This window comes from Asterias amurensis, chromosome 17, assembly GCF_032118995.1.
Source record: "Asterias amurensis chromosome 17, ASM3211899v1".
Taxonomy (NCBI): domain Eukaryota; kingdom Metazoa; phylum Echinodermata; class Asteroidea; order Forcipulatida; family Asteriidae; genus Asterias; species Asterias amurensis.
Genome location: NC_092664.1, coordinates 11,443,223 through 11,463,045, shown reverse-complemented (window position 1 = coordinate 11,463,045; position 19,823 = coordinate 11,443,223). Strand labels below are relative to the sequence as shown.

General features: G+C 37.1%; 1 protein-coding gene across 1 annotated transcript in view; it reads right to left on the bottom strand.

Annotated features, from left to right (window-relative positions):
* Window positions 1–16,603: 16,603 nt before the first annotated feature.
* The window catches only part of LOC139949615 (uncharacterized), a 54,900-nt gene continuing 51,680 nt past the window's right edge, over window positions 16,604–19,823 (bottom strand). The window contains exon 4 of the mRNA XM_071948052.1: window positions 16,604–19,417. The gene's annotated coding sequence lies outside the window, so the exon portion shown is untranslated. The remainder of the gene's footprint in view (window positions 19,418–19,823) is intronic.

Genomic DNA, 19,823 nt, shown 5'->3' with positions numbered 1-19,823 from the left:
AGTTAACCCAACGGTTCTTTTCAGAACCACCCCAACTCATTTAGAGATTGTTATTACATGGTGTTACCGCAAACTCTTCTATATCTTATCTCCACCATGCAAAGTTTCAAATCCTACTAATCATAAATAAGATTGGCCTAAACTTAAGAGCGAAGAAAATTGTTGTATGTCTTGTTTGTGTTTGTGATAGCGCTTGTACTATATCTTGTCCACTCCTTCTGAATGTAAGTTTCATTTGAATGCTATGAACCGTTTGGCATTAAACAAAAATGTTTTCCCCTGATGCTGTGAAGTTATTCAGGTTGTATTATTACTTGATATTTGAAAAATTAATTTTCATTACAAAAAATGTACTTGACAAAAAAAACCCAGTTGAATAAGATATTGTACTGTTAAAAAACAAACAAGTTTTTAAAACAAACTATTATCACAGACAGTTGAAGTTAAACTGTTAATAGTTTCAATATCTGGGTGTCTTACAAGGTGTTTTGATCATGTTATACTTTATGGAAAAACTAATTCTCCTTGAAAATTGTCAGTTTTGTTTGTACTTGGAACCTATGATTTAGGTTTTAAGAAAAAGTTGATGTTGGTCTTGTTTTTAAAAAGGATCGTAAAGGCAAGGTGTTCCTTTGGTTTTTTAAACTGTTTGATTAAAGATGCTATGTCAGATTTTTGGCAGAATTTTGATTTAAAATTCAATAGGTATTTTGATGGGGGTCGAGAAAGTTACAAGCTTTCATTTGAGCCATTGCTATATGGATCCCGACAATATATCAATTCTTATGTGTTTTATAAGAAACGTTTAAAATTTTTGTCGTGGTTGCTGACCATTAAAAGAAAAAGTTTAACTTTTTTTTGTTAGAGCGGGTGATACTCTTTGAAATACCATTCACTCAAAAAAATCTATTTTTTAATGTTTGTGGCCAAAAATATGACATAGCATCTTTAATTCAATGCTACGTAAATATAGATTTGCAATAAAACTATCGCATGAAAATTTCAATCCAACAAGTGGTCATGTTGTTGAGATAAGACCTTAAAAATCTGGAGTGAATATATTCATCCAGGAATAATAATCCCTAATGTGAATTCACAGTCTGTGAGTGTGAGGAGCGTTTCCGTGGAAATGCTCCTTAAATTATTAAATTTTTGTGGATAAAAAGTGATACATTTTCTTTAACAGCACTATTTTGAATTCTAGTAGCCCTCAAAATTCATTACACTATCCAAAGATTCAGTACTTATTGTGACTTAAGATTGTAATGCTAATTAATTTTCGGAGTCATTACCAAATGTATTCAGACACTTTTAAAGACAGTTGTCAGGTGAAGTTAGTATGAATCAATCAAAACTGCTTGGATGTTGGCTTGGGTACTGTATCATCCTTCAGAAGCCTGGCTGGTAGATTTTTTACGAAGCAATCGTGGTTAAGTGTATTGCTTAAACACTGGACACTATTGGCAATTATCAAAGACCAGTCTTCTCACTTGGTGTATCTCAACATGTGCATAAAATAACTAACCTGTGGAAATTTGATAATAATAAAAGAAAAAACGCCCTTGTCACACGAAGTTCGAGACCTCAAAATCTATTTCTGAGGTCTCGAAATGTAATTCGTGGAAAATATTTTTTTTTTCTTTCGAAAACTACGCTACTTTAGAGGGAGCCGTTTCTCGCAATGTTTTATACAGTCAACCTCTCCCCATTACTCGTTACAAAGTAAGGTTATATGCTAATAATTATTTTGGGTAATTACCAATAGTGTCCACTGCCTTCTACGACACAAGTGTCAGAACCTGGACTCGAACCCACACTCTGCTGATCAGAAACACCAGAGCTTGAATCCGGTGATGTTACTGCTTGGCCATGACATGGCACATTGTTTGGAACGGTCTTTGCTAAATTCTCCTTGCTGTTGCGCTTTCAGGTGAACACCCTGCAGTCAGAGTCCCCATACGCAATGGTTGACCTTGGAATTGTTGAAATTGAAACAAAATTGTGTGGGTTTCTCTATTTTCCTTTCCTCCTCATTTCCCCTACTTTTATTTAAAAAAAATTTCAATCCTAAATGCTAAATACCTGTGATAATTGGCTAGCTTTATGGGTCTCCTTAAGTGCCCTGTTCATTTAATTGAATCATGTAATGAAGAGAACACAAGTATATTTCAAGGAAAAGTTAATTCAGACATGGTAATTGACTTCAACACAAAGCTGTACTTCAGATTTAGTTTGTAACGTACTTAACACTCCCACAATAGATTCAAACTCCCCTTGGCCGCGTGATACTCTGCCACTTAGTACCAGGCCTGATACGGAGGCGATTGCCTCCGATGCCCCTTGCCATTGCCTTGGTGCCCTTGAAATGCTCCCGTAGAAATTTACAATTTCCTCATAGGGTGCCCTTTACAAAGAAGAAAATGTCTTGGTGCCCTTGCCCTTTCAAAAGCGAAGCATAGTATACAGGCCTGTAGTACAGTACAGTGGTCCTGCAGTTTCAAATGTTGGCATGTCAACAGACGTCATACTGACCACAAGAGGGTGCCGTTTGTTGGTAAACATTTTTTTTCGAAGTCTATAATATAGTATGTTAATTGTTGTTACTTTTTATTTATTTATTTTGTGTCATTTCTTTAAAAACCTACTTCACTTTCTTCACACTTTATCTGTAAGGTTTCATCGTATATATGTTTTTTTCTTCTTCTTTTTTTAAAGCTTGTAGGCGTGTTGCTCTTTTTCTGTTTGTTTTTTTCTGTCTTGATTGCATGGGTTTTCCCTGGATTAATTCTTAGAAGTTTTCCTCCCACATTTAAAACTGAAATGTCTTCATCATCTAGTCCTAAGTAAGGATAAGTAATTCTTCCGAACTCATATAAGACTATAGTCTTAACTCTTTGTGAAACCCACCCCTGATCCAGAACTATTTCCGGGGTCAGCCTGACCCAGATGTCGGTCGGGCCCTCTGGTGTCCCGGAACCAGGACATGTTCTGACCAAAGTTTGTCGAGTGCTGTACACAAAACAATACCCCAGATCTATGTTGATTCTATATTAATTTTGGTTTTCACCCATACACCGATGTGTGTTAGCACTGTATACTCAGTACTTTTCCCGAGTCCTGTGAAAGTATATCACAGGCATGTTACTCGGGTGGGATTCAAACCCACGACCCTTGTAATTCTAGAGCAGTGTCTTACACCAACTAGACTACCGAAGTTGCCCGGTAGCTAGAGGCAGTTCGAATCCTATGTTTTTAATCCTGATTCATTCTAGTTGACGATGGTTAGCTTATGCAAGCAGAGCCTGTGTATGGTATAATGTTCCTGATGCTCCATCTGTATTAGACAGTCAGGTAAACTAATACCCTGCCCTCGTATTCTAACTCGATGTCCCTGGTGATCCAATCTCATTCCAACCAACACTGCATTTCTGTTGAATCACCTCCTATCGCTCAGGGCAGAAGGCGGGCCTGCTCCTTCAACTAAAACCCAAACAAAGCCGTCCGTATAGCTTCCGGGTGAGAGACGGCCGCTCTTTCTAGTCTAATTACGCTTGTTGGCAGTAACGAATTGGCAATGTAAGCTAGCCGCCTTAAGGCAAACTTCGCAGTGCTGCTTCATCCTCTAGTTAAGAAAGTAAAACGTCATCTTCGAACGAAAACGTGGAAGTGTGATTACGTCGTCGGCGCGGATATATATTGGCACATCAAGAATCGCTTAATGAGTCACTGTTCAAACGAATGGTATTTGCAGAGTAAAAGTCGGCATGGGATGTATGTGAGAAAGATGTAGAACTAGCGTTTTTTTTTTTTTTATAAATGCATCGACAAGTTCTTTATTCTAACAATATTTTGAAGCATTTGATTTTGATTCATGTTGGTACCCGTGTGGTGAGCTTAGAGGCATGCTACCAATAATCGAGGTCTCTACTACCAAATCAAATTTCTAAAAATGGCTACTGTGGCCACTGGAAGTCAGCAGAGGGCTGGCAAGTACCAATGATGATGTAAATAGAAAACATCAAATGAAATATTTATGTGTGAAACGTCATATTTTGATGAGAAATGAATCAAACCAGTTTTCCATAATGGAGTTGATTGCTCAGTGAGGGCGTTTTATTATTCTGTTTTAATCGATGTTTTGCAAACAAATGTTATCGAATGTTACTGTTTTTTCGTAACCCAGATGGCCAATCTATTCTTAACTTCTACAGGTTAGTCCGTTTTTGTGTATTGTGGTTTACATAAAGTGATTTTACTGCCAGCAACAACTATTTCGTTTACAGCAAAAACCAATCATGTTATGTTTTTTTTTATACTTAAGCTAAACAACTAAACATACAAGTTTTTTTTTAGTCAAATCGCCGGGAACTGTCGAATATGGTATTGTCATGGCTAAAACTGCCGCCTGATTTAGCTGAAACTTGGAATTGGGACCAGAACTTCTATGTACCTCAAAAATTACTTTTAATGCTGCTTACTTAATATATATTTGGTTTGCGGTAAAACCATGTGTGTATCTACTTGCCAGGTAGAGTTGTTCTTAGGGAACTGTCTTGCTTTATTCTACTGCCGTCTCCTGACGATGACTAGAGCAAGCTGGTCGAAACGTTGAGACCTATTCAGAACTGACTCCGCGGCAGTACAGTTAATTACGATCCTACAAGCCAAAGTAGTAGTCCAGTCTATTTTCTATACCATCCGCCCTGGTAATAGTTAAAAAGCAGGACAGTTCTTTTCAGAACTGAGAAGTCTCCCGAAGCTCCGATTAGCTGCTTAATTACTTCTCTCTTTTTTTTTATCTTTTTTATTTTTTATTTTGTATATCCATTTTGTCGTGTTTATGCGTGACAATGACGTAACGAAAAGTATCGAAAAGTTACATGATAGTGTGCTTCAGGGAAACCGTGCGTGAAAGTTTGATCGCAGTAAAAACAAATTGTAGCGGTCAAAATATAAGAGCAATGCCATTTTTTTTCTCCTTTTTTCCCTTCTTAATCAGGAGCTTTTTTCGTAATGCTTACTGCCTTGTGTTAGTGGTTCTTTTTTCGGTATGAAGGAGGTCGTCTACAGTAAAACGACTTTTCTTTCTGGAACGCAAAGATTTTAAAATACATCAAGTGTTTCTTTCTTTTAAATGATACTCCATTGTGCTATTATTTTTTATTCTACTTTACTTTTATGAAGTGCTTACTCGGTTGAAGCACAATTGTGAAGACGCACATTGTGCTCAAGCTGACTCTTACTTTATCACTTTTCTGATGATACTAGATCAGTAAGTTTATTTATTATATTTTTCATTTGCTTGTTAATTTCAGTCACTCTCTCAGAAAGGAATGTGCAAACCAAAACATCAGATTAACTTTTTTTAACGGATGTAATTTTGTTCTTGTTCTGTATTCTTTGTTTTTGTCAATCCGTGTATTTAATAATTTTAAAACTTATTAAAATCAAACGTAGTAGTGTGACTCGTATCGCTGTTTGCTATCAATTATTTAGTGAATAAATTCAACTGCCAATAATACTGAACACAACATAAAAGACACTGGATACTATTGGTAATTGTCAAAGACCACTGGGTCGTATGAATAAAAAGTAGTACTTACTTTTACTTGAAAATTTCAAGTATTTACTACCATCCATATGAATAAAAGGAAGTAAAAACTGTTACTTAAAAGTATTTACTAAAATGCTAAAAGTATCTACTTTTACCAAAAAGTAAATTCTTTTCATTTTAGCACTTACTTACTTCCATATGAATAAAACGGAGAATATACTACAAAATGCAAGTAAATACTAGTGATTGTTCAAGGTAGCTCCAGAGCTACCTTGGGCACAGAAGTAAAAGGCTCGTCCAAAGAAATGACAGTGTTTATGAATGTTCCTCACAGGATAAATTTTTTAGTCCAAAGGAAAGACATAACTTAAATATTAAATAGACACATACACAGTGTTTCACAAAAGAAACAATACACACAAACTCAAACTGCTTTAAATCAAACTTGTTTATATATGCCGAGGATAAAAAAAAAAACATTTGTAAAAAACCTAATTGTATCATTACAGTAAGCTTTTTAAAAAGATATAAAGAATTTTTTCAACTCAGCAATGAATGCCTCGATCATTAAGGCTTATTGTTAATAAAATCAGAAGAAGTAATTTTTTAAACAATTAAATGCATTTCAATAGAATGTTGTTCGTGTTATTATTAAAGTTTAAATTAAATAGCTATGCTCATACCCAGCTCTCATCTTCTCTATCCAGCGCTGTCATGCTCCACTCCAAGTTTCAAAAGCTTAACAATAACGTTTTGATTCTGTGTGTCCATGAGTCGTCTTCATCAAAATGTTGTCAGAATAAAAACCTCATGGCTGACTTGAAGATTTCTATGTTTCTGTTAAATCAAATGCTGCTTTGGCTGTGTGTGTGAGCGCATACGTAGACGTGAATGGGAGTTGTAATACAAAGGAAACCTTTTGTTAAGAGCCATTCAGCCATGGTATATCGGAAGTATTTACTCCAAAGCATTAAGTGAATACTTTGCAGTAAAATAATAGTTTTATTCATACGGAATTTTGAAGATGCTTTTACTGAATGCTTCTACTTGGAAGTTTATGCTTTTACTTTTTGCTAGTACTTGTTAGTAAATACTACTTTTTATTCATACGACCCAATGTTCTGACTTGGTGTATCCCAACATAAGCATAACATAACATGCCTGTGGAAATTTGGGCTGAATTGGTCGTCGAAGTTGCGAGATCATAGTAAAGAAAGAAAAACACCCCTTTCACACGAAGTTGTGTACTTTCAGATGCTTGATTTCGAGACCTCAAATTCTTAATCTGAGGTCTCGAAATCAAATTCGTGGAAAATTACCTATTTCTCGAAAACTATGGTACTTCAGAGGGAGCCGTTTCTCACAATGTTTTATACTATCAACAGCTCCCCATTACTCAGTACCAAGTAAGGTTTTATGCTAAAAATTATTTTGAGTAATTACCAATAGTGTCCACTGCCTTTAAATGATGTAATTTTGTTAACAAAGATTGAGTAATCACATACATATATGGAGGGTGTGAGTTGTCCGTTCTTTACTTGTAAAGTTGTCAGTTATACAAAATAAGCAAATTCTATGTAAATACATCCGACAAATTTTACTTGAAAGTTTATGAATGTTATAAAATAATATGTACACGCTGCTGATGTTATTCATTTAAATATGTAATAAAACAAGAAACAACTCCGTCGAAATATCTGGCCTCTTTTGCTATGTTTTAGTCGTGTAACACGAGAGGGGGCATGGGCTTGGCCCATCCCCGCTCACAATAGACCTTTTCGCAAATACCATTGCGCAAGCGCAAACTGTCGGATGAGGTGCATGCTGGTCTAGCTAGTACCCAAATTTGATAGTTAGCTAGACCATCATGCACCTTATTCCACGTCTATTGTGCGCGTACCGCGTATTTGCGATAAGGTCTTATGTTTTTGTTTTCACGTACACCACCAATGCCACTGCCGTATAGTGCTTTTCCATGTGGAGTTTTGTTTTCTAAATTTAAAACAGGGGTGGCATTTTTATATATGTACAGAAAAAACATGCTACACGGTCAGAACCCTCACCCCCCCTTCCCCTACCACCACCACCACAACCCCAGTGTCAACACAATTGTGGCGCTGTCCAATTCAGTGATACTTTATGACTTTTCACATAAAGACAATACAAATGTAGAGAAGTTGCTGCATACTATATGAGGGCGGGGTCCGTGTCTGTTAATTTGATTTGCAGTACAGTTGTCGTCAATTGTGAACGAATAAAAGTAATATTATAAAGGATGGCCTAGGGCCTAATTATTGCGACGTTTTCATCAGTAGAAATGGACTGAGACCACAAAGATATGCCAACTTCTTTTCATATCGAAAAGGCACAATCGACTTGTTCGATCAGTACATTAATGACCCCCCCCCCCCCCCCCATAGCTACTTTTTCCTGACAGAAAAACAATTATCTGTTTGTGGTATAAATATAAAAAAATTGCATTAGTGTAGGAGGGAACCTTGATGATCCAATGATTAAAGTTTCATTTATTTTCCATTTATTGTTTAGATTGGAGCTGTATTAAGATTCAGGAAAGGACACTCCATTGTTTAATATTCCCCTTCAAGTCACATAATGCATCTTTTCGACTCTGCGGGATTGTTTTTATAAAGAAATGGGACATCCATTATTGCATGATTTGGGTCAGGGTAACCATGATGTACATGTATAAGTCTTTACGTGTACGACTGGTGCCCTTATGCAAATGGGTAAAAAAACATTAAACTTTACTTAAAAGGCAGTGGACACTATTGATTATTATACAAAATAAGTATTAGCATAAAACCTCACTTGCGAGTAGCGGGGAGAGGTTGATAGTATAAAACATTGTGAGAAACGGCTCCCTCTGAAGCGACGTAGTTTTCGAGAAAAACATGGTCGGTCTCACATGAACGAAGTTTCATGAATGAATGATTTTCAGTTTCAGTTTCCACACTTTCAAAATTACAATCATTATCAAATCATAGGCAATGTATTAGTTGGAAATAAAGAAATAAATAGTTGTTTGATAAGATTAATTAAATGAATAATAAGCATTGACATTCGTGAAACTGTGGGGGACCCATACAGAAGCAAGGCTTGTAAGGGTACGGTTCCCTGAGCAAGCTTGTGCATTGAGCCGATAATTATTTAAATTGATGTATTGTGAATGGATATCAAGACTAGGATATACATACCAGTGTGCAAAGTTTCCTTCTAGTTGATATAGAATGGAGTATAGAACATATAAGTAGTTTATTTGCAACCTAAAGTTAACAAGGGTTGGATTATGAGCACAATACATTTATTGATTGGATCGCAACGTCTGTCGAGTCTAACTCACACACGCACCGTGGTTGAATGACAGGCTGCGATTTTGGGTACCTGGTGACACTCAAAAATGTTTTTTAAAACCACTTTTTGTGCTGAAGGATTGGAATAGCGAATCAATAGTTATTGAGATACAACAGTTTCCCGATGACGTCACATGTTATGCACTTAATTAAAGTTAAAGCAATTAATGTTTGTGCTGGAGGACTAGAATAGTGAATCAATAATTATTGTGATACCACAGTTTCCGGTGACGTCACATGTTACGCAGTATGCCCATCTATTTTGATACGACCTAGTTATTTTATCCACCATTAAAGTTAAAACCAATGTTTGTGATTAAATGGTGAGTCAATATTATTGAGATACCGCAGTTTCCCGATGACCTATTGGTATGCCCTATACTCATTGAGATTAAAACCGCTAATTGTGCTGATTTGTTGGAATGGTGGCTCAATAATATTGTGATACCACATGTTTCCCGATGACGTCACAGATAAATGCAGTACCCTCCTAAATCATGACGTAATTATTTTACCCGCTATGGATGGTATCATCGAATCGCTTATTGTTTGACAATTTAGAATGGTGACGTGCAGCACATGCAACGGAAATACCTGCATGGAAAATAATGGCTCGCCCCCAAGTGATGTCATGCTTAGTACCGTGACGTCACACAAACCTCTGCGTGTCAGATGACGCGCTAATAGGCAACTGGTGGGTGTCAAGTTTATCACTGTCTTCAAGCCATCTGTAATCTCTGTGGTTGTAATAACATAATAAGTTAACCCAATTAATGTTGTTGTTGTTGATGTTGTTGTTGTTGTTGTTTTCCTGAAACGCCGGGGCAAAGTGTGAGCTTCTGTTAACATGGAAGTCTCTCAATGAACTGTTCAGTGGTGGGATAATGCAAGACACCAATGAAGAAATGGGGGTATGAAATGATGATGCACCATATTGCGATTGTGCCACATCCTCCCAATATATGCCACACCTTGTACGATGCACCCTTGAGGTGCAGTGCTGACAAGAAGATGATGACAGCAAAAGAGAGGGCTGTGCGATGTGCCCATTCCTGGCCAAATATTTGAACAGTATAGATGATATACTCGAAAGTAGCGGATCATCGCCAGCTCTAGCAACATTTAATACACTTAATCTTTCCGTTTACTTTATATCGTACACGTTTCGCCAATGCGTGCAACCGTCACGCTTAAATTCCAATAACAATGGGAAGGACCGAAGATGTCATGTTGGGTTCCCTGACGTCACTCTTGTTTGCATCGCTCAACTTTTAAACATTTTGATAACTGGTGGGTGTCTGTGTCAGCAACATGAAAGTGCACTGGCTATTGATTAATGTGTCCAGTTATAAAAGATGAAGTTCACATTTCTTGTTAAAAGTAGTGGTTTATTTTAATGGTTGTTTTGCCAGGCGCGTGTTTTTAAATGTGATTACAAAAAATGTGATAAATTGTTAAGTTCCTAATTCAAACTGTTTGTTGTGACGGGTGACTGATATGACCGTTAATAGAAGAGGCCACATATAATTATTATATAAAAACAAATCAAAAGACAAGACAGTGATATCACGCCTAACGGTTTACCTGTATAGGGACACCCATATTAACATCACATGATGAAATAAGCCGCCATTATCCAATTATGCAGGTGTTTGCCTGTGATACTTTTTCCACCAGTGGCTGGTATCACCACTTAAAGGCAGTGGACACTATTGGTAATTACTCAAAAATTATCATAAAACCTTTCGTGATTACGAGTTATGGGGAGAATGTGATAATATAAAACATTGTGAGAAACGGCTCCCTCTGAAGTGACGTAGTTTCCGAGAAAGAAGTAGTTTTCCACGAATTTGATTTCGAGACCTCGGATTTAGAACTTGAGGTCTCGAAATCAAACATCTGAACGCACACACCTTCGTGTGACAAGGGTGTTTTTTCTTTCATTAATTATCTCGCAACTTCGATGACCGATTCAGCTCAAATTTTCACAGGTTTTTTATTTTATGCATATGTTGAGACGCACCAAGTGAGAAGACTTATCTTTGACAATTACCAATAGTGTCCACTGTCTTTAAAGGCACTGAACACTATTGTGTAATCGGTTTTTGCACTATTTCTCGTGACCTAGATGGCCAGTCGATCTCAAACTTCAAAATAATTGTTAGTATAAACACTTACCTGGTAATGAGCAATGGAGAGATGTTATTGGTGTAAAACATAGTGAGAAACGGCTCTCTCTGAAGTGAAGTAGATTTTGAGAAAGAGGTAATTTCTCACTCAAATAAAAGACTTCAGGTCTGAAGCCTTTTATTACGGATAAGGCACACAAATTGTTTTGTTTTCATTATCCGCTCGCAAACTCAATGACCAATTTAGTAATCATTCTCACAGATTTGTTACGTTGTGCATAATGTTAGGATACACCATTTGAGAATACTAGTCTTCGACATTTATTAACCCAAACCGGTGCCTTTAACAACTGGAATAGTTCACAGTCCTAGTCATTGCCACAGTCACTGTCAATCGTAGTCCGCAAGAGTGCCTGATATCTAATTTAGTTAAGGGGGTGGATATGTCCTTAATCAAATGAAGGGGGCGGCCACCTGCTAGACCAATGAACCGATATTCCGTCAGCAGCAGGTTATCCGGCGTTCGGACTCTATACAGCCTAATTGTCTGGGGTATATGTCGAGATGAATTATTACGGTTTAACAGTTTTTCAATCACCACATGTTGAGTTTCGTTTTCAATATTGTCCCCCCCTTTAAAAGTGACGTCACTAGTGGTGGCTGCGCCATTTGTGTGGACCATAAGCTATGTGCACTAGCAACGTGAACATGGTTTTGTTTGAAAACCAAACGCAGATAATTTGGTCCTGCTCAGAACTATAAAGTCCGTGGTGCATATTGTATGGACTTAATAAAACCGTTTTTGCTTAATTATTGTGTTGGAGCTCTTGGTAATTGAGATGTGTTGATTCAGAGTGGTCTTCAAAGTAGTTGTTTGGCAAAAAAAAAAAAAAAAAAAAAAAACACGAAGTATAAAAAAAAATGATGTTAACTTGATTTTCAATTTGTATGCATTTTTTAATTTTAAGGTCCTTTTGATCATTATACATAGTTTTACATGGAATTGCTAGCTTTAAGTTCTGATCATACGAAGGAGAACTTCAATCTGCATTTAAAGGAATACACTCTGGTAGGGTTTTCGGTAATGCCATGGAAATAATACCACAATGAGTTGTGTTCGTTTTGAAAGAAACAACTGGTAGTTTAAGACCTCTAGTAGACAAAACAGAGCACCATTTCCGACAAACCATCTAAGGTTATTCTCGGAACAAGAATTTCTTAAAAAAAATAATATTGCTCAGTTTTCTTAATAGGCAAACCCCTTTAATTACAATGGTACCACATGGGAATAACCATCGTGGGTATGTCAATGATTGTGAAGCAAGGACAGGTGGTGTCTTGAGCCAGAGGTTCTTTAAAAAATAAATTATTGTTCGGTATTCTTCCGGAAACCATTTAAAGGCCATGGACACTGCTGGTTATTACTCAAAATAATTGTTGGCATAAAAACTTACTTGGTAACAGCAATGGAGAGTTGTTGATCATACAACATTGTGAGAAACGGCTCCCCCTAAACGTAATGTTTGGGAACGAGGTAAGTTCTCATTCATTATTAGGCACATGTGCAAAACCGGCCTTTGACCATACACCAAACGTGTCGAGTTCCTTTAACTTCAACTGCATGTATGCAACGCTTAAAAGTGTGCTCAGAGCTTTAATCGAATGATAGGTAACCTATCTTCTGCGTTGTAAATACGGCTGTATGCTAATTTACTTCGATCAATTAAAAATAAAGGGAACCACTGCACACTTAATTTGTTGTTGGGGGAAGTCGTTGGTCTCGCAGTGCTTGCTCTTTTACACACAAATTCATGACCAGATTAGAAGCCAACTCTTGTGTGCAGAACGTTTCATTAATCAAGTTATCAAAACTTATATTTATTTATTTTATTTAGTTTTCAATCAATAATAAGTGGAACTGAATACTCTCTTTTGGCTGAGTTTAATTGGTTCTCTTTCAGTGATGGGGCAGCGTAATAACAACCCGAGGGCCTACCCACGAGTATGCAAGAGCGTATAGTGGATGGGACACTTTTAATGTAATATGACCTCTAATAGTTTTGATTAAAGGCACTGGGCATATGGTAAACACTCAAATTGTATAATATTAGCATTAAAACTAAATTGGTAAACGAGCAACGAACAGCTGTCGAAATTTAAAATATTATGAGAAGCGACTCCTTCTTTAAGTAACGTAGTTTGTTGAGAAAGAGGTAATTCTCACTGAAATAATTTTTTGAAGTTTGAAAAAGACTTCTTTCCTGAAAACCTTTTCCATGCATTTGAAAGCACACACATTTGCCTAAGTCGATGAACGTCAGCCCAAGTTTCCAAAGAGTTTGTTACATTTGAGTTAGAAATTACCTCTTTCTAAAAAATATATTACTTCAGAGGGAGCCATTTCTCACAATGTTTTAAACTGTCACCAACTCTGTGTTGCTTGTTACCAATTATAATTAGATATATGCAAACAACTATTTTTAAGAAACCAATAGTATACAGTTCTGCCCTGTAAACACTGGGGTGTTAGTGTGATTTTCCCCGGGTGGGCTTATCTTATGTAGATTAGTCCCCTATTATATATAGCCTATAAAAGAACCCAGTGCACTTTTCGAAAAGAGAAGGGGTACGCCCCGGTGTTCCTGGTAGTGGCTGCTATATGCGCCGTAGCACCTTGTAAACCCTTATAAGGTGCTAAATAATTGGGTCTCAGAATTCATCACTGCAATTTCCTATAAAAGTTTGTATATACTCAGCGCCTTGAAAGATGTTTTAAAAGTAGAATACAATGATCCGCACAAGTTGGTCGCGAAATTGCGTGGTTTTCATTTTACTTTGCGAACTAAGATGTTCGGCCCATGGAGGAAGAAAATAGACCATAACACATTTAACTCCCATAAATGGCCGACCGTGTTAGACGACGAGGTAAAAGAAAAACCGTGCAATTTCGAGGCATGTTTGTGTGGATCATTGTATTCTACTTTTACAGCATCTTTCTACCCATATTCATTTTATAACAAACGGTTACAAACGCTTTTCAAAGACCAACTCGACCGATCCAAGGTAACGTTTCCTTTAAAAGTCGAGTAACCTACATCACCAGTTATATTATCTCAAAACATCTACATCTCTACAACGATGTTACTGTAAATCTGAGCTTCTTGAAGACAAGCACGTTAACATTGAAGTCAATTCGTTCAATCTTGCGCACCTAACCCATCATCATCGATTCACGGCCAGCGACATCTCAAATGTTTCAAAATTTGTTCCTTAAAGGCACTGGACACGTCTGGTAATTACTCAAAATAGTTGTTAGCATAACAACTGACTTCCGAACAATATTGAGAGTTGTTGATATAGTATAAGACATTGTGATAAGAAACGGCTCCCTCTGAAGTAACGTAGTTTTTTTGCAATGTGTAAATTCTCACTCAATTAATAATAAAAATTGTAATGCTTCAGCCGAAGCCTTTTATTGTACATCTGAAACGCAACAAGGGTGTCTTTCTTTGATTATTCTCTTGTAACTTCGATGGCCAATTGAGCCCATCTTTACCTAGATTTAATATTGTGGGTATCTGTTGGGATACACCAAGTAAGAATACTGGTCCTGACGATCACTATAGAGGCGTCCAATGCCTTTAAACCTGCCTCGTCTCATCACCGTCAGGTCATTCTTCACCCCCACCTTCATTATCGATGATGCACACACAGAGTTCGTGCCCCATGCCACATTTCCTACCTCTGTTTTAACCCCTTCGAATCTATCTATCCTGACTTCCCGTAATTTTCAAGTGAATTTCTCTAGAGCCGATCCTTCAAAAAAAAAAAGGAGACAAATTTGTCACGTTTTGGGCTCTACTAAGTCTCCTCTATTAATACGCATGTTGGTTGTTGATGGGAAAATAGTGTTACAACTGGTGTCTAGTGCGACACCTAACTTTTATTTAGATTCAGTTATTTATAGTGGTTCATTAATAGTACGTGATGAGATGGTACACTGCATGATTTATGGGCCAGCTGCTTAGCGGTCAAATGGTGACACAGTTACGTTTGCTATCAAGCCTGTGCTCAAACTGTTTGTTGAAATACAAGTACATTATTTGTGGTGTGTCATGGGCCGGCAGCTAAGAGAACCGGATTCAAGCTCTGGTGTTTTGAGTGTTGGTTCGAGTCCCGGTGCTGACACTTGTGTCCTTAAGCAGGACACTAAAAGACACTGGACACTATTGGTAATTATCAAAGACCAGTCTTCTCACTTGGTGTATCTCATCATGTCATAAAACAACAAACCTGCGAAAATGTTAGCTCAATTGGTCGTAAGAGTTGCGAGATAATAATGAGAGGAGAGGAAAAAAACACAAGTGTCATATAAAGTTGTGTGCTTTCATTAAATGCTCGATTTCGAGACCTCAAATTCTAAATCTGAGGTCTCGAAATCAAGTTCGTGGAAAATTACTTATTTCTCGAAAACTACGTCACTTCAGAGGGAGCCGTTTCTCACAATGTTTTATACCATCAACCTCTCCCCATTACTCGCTACCAAGTAAGGTTTTATACCAATAGTTATTTTGAGTAATTACCAATAGAGTGTCCACTGCCTTTAACCATGACTGCTTCGTAAAATTGGGGAGGTAGTGCTTTTTGCTCCAGCCAGGCTTCTGATGAATGATTCAAAAGCCTACATCCGTAGACATTAAACTGGATATGGGATAACCCTGTTCTAGCACCAGAAGGCAACGGCCTCTGAAAAGATAGTTGATTACACTCCTCTCCTCGAAATTGCATTCAGGCGTTGTGTGTCTGGTGACCGTGCATGACACAAAATAACAATCATTATTAAGTGGACAGAATAATAGTTGTGTACAGGTGTTTATACACAGCTTTTCTTCTCATTTACTTTTGTCGTTTTTAGTTTAGCCAACTACTATAAATAATCGTCCTGTCTGTCTTGTGTTCGTTCCGTGAATCGCTGTTTGTCATTATTTACAACTTCGATGACGAATCTGGCCCCCAATTTTTTACAGGTTTTGTTATGTTATGCATAAAATGTTGTTTTCAATCACTAAGTGAGAATAGTGGTCTTGAAAAATAACAATAATGTGTCCAGTGCCTCAATAATAAGGGTATCCCATATGTAAAACTGTTGCATTTCCCAGTAAAGCGCGCCACCAAGAGTTGATCCCACAAATTATGGCCATCACCTTGGATGGACGATGAGGCCCAAATAAAAGCTGCGATTGTCAGTTCCACCTGACTGTTTTGGCTTGGATTTTTTCTTCTTCATAATTGTTTTAAAATTACTGAAGGCGTCTATAGATAACCGTGGCATAGTGCATAGTCTTTATGCGACTTTTATAATAATTATGCCTATTATGAATTATTATTTTTTAACAATGGCTCGTTTCACCACCCGTTATTATGAATGATGGCCTCATATGCTTCCTATGTTGGCTAGAGGCAGACCAACATGTTAAATTCCAGCAAATTTACAACAAAAGGTTAAACAACATCAAATAAATAAAAGAGAAAGAGAGTTTTGTCAACGTGGTTATCCCGTTTATTTCACCAAAATGCATGAGAGAACATAATAATCAGTTAGTTAATCTACGCTAACATTGTTTGTGTGGTTTTAAATTGACGTTTTCCATATTATTGCCTCACTGTGCCTGGTTCCTAGAATACCACGACGGTCATCACAGTGATAATCGACCAAAGGGGCAGTCTACTTCTCAGCCTCTCTATTTGGATTAAAGTGCAATGTTCCGAAAACAACAGTCATGGCAGCGACGTGAAAAACACTTACAACCAAAATAAGTTTTGCGCACGACATTGTATACGACAACTCTACTAATGGACCGAACTAACACTACCGTGTATTTTGTTTTATACATACATTACCAGTATCTATGTTTTAAGTTTAGTATTTTAATAAGTTCTTCATAATAATATGGGACCGAAAGACGATGTATCATTCAGTATTCACCACAACAAAAATGCACTTAAAATTTGTCAAGTATACCTCTTTCTTCAATCTTAAAGCTACCTTAAATGTTACTGTATATTTAATTCTTAAAACCTAGGACATGCATTTGCACCTGATGTACACTGCATGTAGTAAATCAATCAATTTAAAACTAAAAGGTGGATGATAAAACACAGGACAAAATGTTGTCAATAACGTTGTATAGAATATCGTGCTTAACAACATACTAAATGTAGGCGACCATCTATAGAATTATTCAGTTCAATGGCACACATGTTATTATTTACATCTTGACATACAATTTAATCAACAGAGTTTGAAAATCCCTTTCTTAATTATACAGACAACACTATTGAAATATAAACATTAACGAAATATCAGAATTTATATTGGTACTGTAAGGATTGCTGTTACAATACATCTCCTCAAAAACTGTTGTGTGCTGTACACTCCTTAACCAGGATGGAAATCTCAAATTTGTTGGATCCTTCCATTTTTTAAAACACAAAATGGAGGATGTACCAACCAGCTCGACATAGACCTTTTCGCAAATTACCATTGCGCAAACGCAGACTGTTGAACGAGGTGCACTCTGTGATAGACATGGATCAAATTTGATCACCAGCTAGACCACCATGTACCTAATTCCAAGCTAAAAGCGTGCCCCAGTATTTGCGAAAAGGTCTATTTCACACATTGATCTCTATTTTCACATCACTGACGTCACAAAGCTGACAGCCATCTTGGATTATAGTTCAAGTGTTGTACAGTCAAGCGAACAACAATGGCGATGAGGAATAGTCGATATATGCACTATTTTACTTATGCATGATGCTCGAGATAATAATCTGAAAGTTATTTCTGACTCAAAATAGAAACAGTAAGCTGCAATTGTGTGTTTGTTTGGATTGACACTGACTGTCATAAATTACTGGACATATGCGCGTCACACCCATTCTATTTTTAATTTAATGTGGCTGCACCATTATATTATGAAATCGACGTCACCAAAGCAATACCCTTCTTGTATATGCCTCTTTGATTGATTTTTACTTATAAAAAGTGACTTATTGGTTAACAGTAGACATTATACCGTTTTACCTTTCCTCGCGGATGTTCAAATGTGAATGGATAAACTATTTAATCATTTCGGTCCTTGTCTGCCTTACTTATTGCAAGAAATTACAATTTGTTTTATTTTCATTTGTTTCAAATGCTGCAATCTTTTGGGAGCTACATTTACGAAGTGTATGAGTTGCTACTTTCCATTAATTGGTTTGAATTGATTTCAGTTTTGTTTTGTCGGGGTGGGGGGGGGGGGGGGGGGTAAAGAGAAGTCACGGTTACTTCGACCAGGTTGAACCTGCTTCAGATAGAGGTTTTTATTTCCACACCACAATTAGGCAGTACAATATAAAGGAAAACTACTTAATATCTGAACTTAGTAATAGTATGGGGAGGTCAGACAAGAAGCCTAAGCTTGTACAAGGTCTGGCCTCTTCACCAGGTATATATGGGAAGTTTATGAAATGAGTGTACTCATGAAATACAGAACAATAAAGTTGAAGAGTAAACTGTCACTAAGCAGCAAAATGCGACTAGTACTGAGAACAATATTGATTATTAAAATAGTAATGGTATTTGAAGACAATGGGATACTTTTGAATGCTAGGTTTCAGCAGGCTTAAAACTGTCATCGGTTACGTAGCACATTGACAAGAATAATGGGATTATACCTGGTAAGTCTGCTGCCACCTAGCGTTCAAAAAGTCCCCCATTGTAGAATCAGTTATCATTGTTTTCTCCCGTAACGACCGACTTAATTGTCACACACGTTTCTGAGGTCCATATCGAGGCAGGTACCTATAATGGTATGGTGCTCTATGAAAGATGAGCCATCCATATACTGATCTTAATGGATACGTCAGGGCATTTGACAAAGTTGGTCTCAGTGCGAAAAAGAAAAGAAGAAGGTAATTCATCAAAAAATACTTGTTGACGCAATGCAGTATTACTATACAGCTGACTGCAGTCACTTTTTGAAAAATATTACAGTCAGCATTTTAAAAACCGTTAATAATAATTTATTACAATTCAAGTTTATCTACTCTGGGTATAGGCTTTCGGTAAAAATAAATAAACTTTGTTTTCAAAGTTCTCACACATCTTGTTTCAAACTTTCGATACTGTATTATATTAACCCCCCTGATCTAAAACAAATGAACTGTTGAACAAATAAATAAGTAAAATAAATAAAAAAGTGAAATTATTCTTAAGGAACCGTGTCTCTTCGCCATTAAAAACGTTATGCCTTCCTGACGTCATGTCTTGACTCCGCGAAATGTCGAGCTTGAGCTGTTGAACCTGTCAGCAGAATCTATTAGAAGACGAAAGAAAAGTGAAAACCCGTCGTGATTAATTAATTCCAATGTAACATTGTGGACTTAGTGAATAGGTTCTGAAGGCAGGATGAAGGGAATAGGCGTCTGCCAGGGTGATTTATTGCTTGTGAAATCTCGGGAGAGTTCGCTGATGAATAGGATTATGAGCTTAGGATGGGATTTGAGCGGGAAAAGAACAAGTCATTATTGGAGAGCATGATGTATGACGGGGAATATGAACATCACCAAACGAGGAACTCTTGAGCAAATCAACTACAGTTAACTCCCCCACACCTTTACAAACACCGTTGACCATTACGTTAGAGGACACCTATTGTTCCTGTGAAGCGATCCCTATGGTTTTGTACACAAATGATTAGTGAGAAACCATAAAAACAAAGT